Here is a 3363-nt window from a genome sequence, read left to right on the forward strand (position 1 = left end):
TTTTAAACCAACAAACTTCATTGAGTATTTCTTATGTGCAAGATGAGGTTCAGTGAACTATAGAAGTCTCAGTCATCCACCCATGCCTTTGGAATAGCACAATTCCTTGTATTTTGAGCACTGGAAAGCTGGATTCTGCCTTATTGTATCTATTATACCACTTTATAATTGCATAGTACTTTACAGTTTAGAAAAATGTCACCACATCTAATTGATCCTTATAGAGGAGACCAAGACCCTGGGGGCAAGAACTTTCTCAAAGTCATACATCCATGCATTATGTAGTTCCAGGACTGGAATGCAGGTCTTTTGACTAAGACAATAGGAAACATTATTCCACCATGAAAATAATTTTAGACCAAAAATAATTCCTACTCATTTCTCTGTGAGGTTCCCTTAAACCCCCAAATGTCAATTGCCCTTTTACGAATTTTCTAAACAACTGCTAGGTCCACACCAGAATTGAGCATAACTTGAGTCTCCTCACACAAAATCAGAGGATGCTGGTACTTGGGATGTGAAATACACCTTTACTCTATGGGACCTCTCATAGTACCAATCAGCCACCAAGCCAGCAGCCCACCCCCAGCCCATACACCTGCTTTGCTACACTTACCTGCCTGTGTGGTCTCTGTCAGCTCAACTGAGTAAGAGGGGGGACTCTTGTCCTTTTTAAATATATGGAGACTGTTGCCAGCCTCGGCCTACGGGAGGAAGGGCGGGAGGGAGGCTGAGGGGAGAGGGGGAATGAGACATGAGTAACACAACTGCTATCAGAGGCTGAAAATAGCCTGTGACCAAAGCCCTGAGTTTTGTTTCCCCCACACCAGCTGTGAGGCCCTTGGGAAACAATATCACTTGGGTTCTGTTTTAATTGCCAATCACCTATGTCACCAAGGAATCAATTTGTGGAGTGTAAATTTTTGATGAAGTTTAGAACAGGAACGAAAGGTTTTATGTCTAAAATCATTTTTTCCAGGCTCCTGCTCCTCTGACCTTCCTGGAAATCAATGCAAGGTACCTGAAAATGAATCATGAGCCATATCTGGGAGCCCTCTGGAACTCCAAGCCACAGGTCAGTACACTCGTGAAGAGAACTCAGAGCTAAAAATAAGAGTGATGGGTGTCTGAAACGATACTTAGATAATCTCTTCAAAGAAGCTTGGGGAAAAAAGGCCAGCTGATTACAGTGTCCTGTCACTCCATGGCCTGCCATCTTATGAAGAAACGTTTTCTCTGAAAAGTTTTGAGTTACTTTGCTCATCATATTTCTCTCCTTAAGAATTTAACGTGACAGTGCAACATATTTATGACAAGTCTTGATAAGTCTCAGTAAACTCACATTTTCTTTGGAGGTCTAATTTCTCTTTGCCTGGCTTCTCTATTTTGGCTTTGATCAAGCATCAATGACTCATGAGTTTTAGAATTTAATAGCTGACAAGAAGTTCAGAGATTTTATAGACTATTCTTATTAGTCTAATTCTTGTTAGTCTTCATGTTATGGCTGAGGTAACTGAGGAACCTCACTTGTTCAAGGCCAGACAATGAGTAATGAGCAGGTACCAGATTGAAATTCAGGTCATTTGTCTCGCAGGTGAAGATGCTTTCTATCAGTGCTGACCTGGATGTTGAGGTTAGGTGTAGGTGGTACCTAACTGAGGAGTATATGAAATCTAGCCTTTCAAATCAGCCACATTAGCCCTTTCGTTACATGCCCACGCACAAAAGAATTGGTTGAGTGATGAAATATTTCACTGTAAAGAAGGTTGTGGTAAATTCACAAGTATGGATACAGCACAACCTCTTATGAGATATCCTTGGTCTGTTTTCATGCAAAAGTGTATTCATTGTAGAAATGGGGAAATGGTGAGTACTCTAAAATGTTAAAATTAGAAGGGACTTTAGAAGTCTCTGAGGATAGCAGTTTCAAAATTTTTTTCTATAGATGGTATTAAATGGAACATCAATATATAAAGCAGGTAAAAGAACTCCCCTGCTTGAAATAAATAGGCGATCTAATAGTCTACTCACATAGTTTTCTCTGAACTCCCGACGTGGCTTCTAAAATATTTCTTTGGGACAAAATTTAAGAGTCATAAACATGACCCACCACTTCCATTTTATAGATACAGATATTACAGTCCAAAGAAGGGATTTGACTTGCTCAAGGGTGGATGCAATGTATATAGTAGAATTATTTCTGGAGCCAGAAATCTGGGTTTGACTCTAATATCATCTTAAAAAAATGCTTTCTAATTACACAAGTAACACAGGAATACATTTTTATTGTGGAAGATTAAACAATAAGGATATATTTATGGTAAAATGTAAAAGTGCCCTCTTCAATTCGATTCTCTTTCCCAGAGTTAATAACTGACAATATTTTGGGTTTTACTAACTTGAGTAATCCTTTAAAAGGAGATTTTAGCTCATTCACATTTATTGTGATTTTGGAAACATATGGACTTATCTCTTTCACCTTATTTTATGTTTTATTTTTATAATGTTTCTTTTTTATTTTCTTGCCTTTTAATAATAGTTTAATTTGTGTCATGTTTTTCTCTTATGAATTAGAAATTATTCTCTTCCTCTAATTTAAAAACTAATGCCACAATAAATATATATTATTATTGATATCTAGATTTAATTGGTAGCCATATTCTATTTTCTTCCACGAGATGAGAAACTTACAAGAACCTCAACATACTTTCACCATCACCACATTGCTCTCTTCCTTCATCTTGACCTTGCAGTTACAAACCTGCCCACCACCTCCTGTGTGTCAATCATCTGGGAATTTAGTTTCAGATTGTAATTAGTTTTGTTCGTTATGCATCTGCAGTTATTTAAACCTAATTATAAAATTTACTGTTTCTTATATATTTTTTGTATCTGACATTTTTAATTGTGTTTGGGGGGGAGAGGGAGAGAGAATGCATTCTTGATGAATTCATTGAAAGAGTCTTCTGTAAATGAACAAAATTCTCACATAATTGAAAAGATCTATTAGTTTTCTAGAACTGCTATAACAAACACCATGCACTAGGTGGCTTAAACAACAACAAAAAAATTTATTTTCTCACAGTTCTGGAGGCTAGAAGTCCAAGATCAAGGAGTCAGCAGGGTTAGTTTCTTCTGTGGCCTCTTTCCTTGGCTCGTAGATGGCCATCTTCTCCACACGTTTTCATAAGGTCTTCCCCCATGTGTGTCTGCACCCTAATTGCCTCTTCTTATAAAGACATCAGTCATGTTGGATCATGGCCCACTCATATGACCTCATTTTACATTTAAAGGACTCGAATCCATTGCTTTCTCCTCTTAATTCCCCTAGAATAACTAAGAACTGGTAAGTGACTGGGAAAC

The 3363-nt window shown here is 37.7% G+C and overlaps 1 protein-coding gene across 1 annotated transcript in view; it reads right to left on the reverse strand.

Annotated features, from left to right (window-relative positions):
- Nucleotides 1-719, reverse strand: part of CSRP3 (cysteine and glycine rich protein 3) — a 19475-nt gene extending 18756 nt beyond the window's left edge. Inside the window, exon 1 of the mRNA XM_011377771.1 lies at nt 617-719. The gene's annotated coding sequence lies outside the window, so the exon portion shown is untranslated. The remainder of the gene's footprint in view (nt 1-616) is intronic.
- Nucleotides 720-3363: the final 2644 nt, after the last annotated feature.

This window comes from Pteropus vampyrus, unplaced genomic scaffold (genome assembly GCF_000151845.1).
Source record: "Pteropus vampyrus isolate Shadow unplaced genomic scaffold, Pvam_2.0 Scaffold321, whole genome shotgun sequence".
NCBI lineage: Eukaryota > Metazoa > Chordata > Mammalia > Chiroptera > Pteropodidae > Pteropus > Pteropus vampyrus.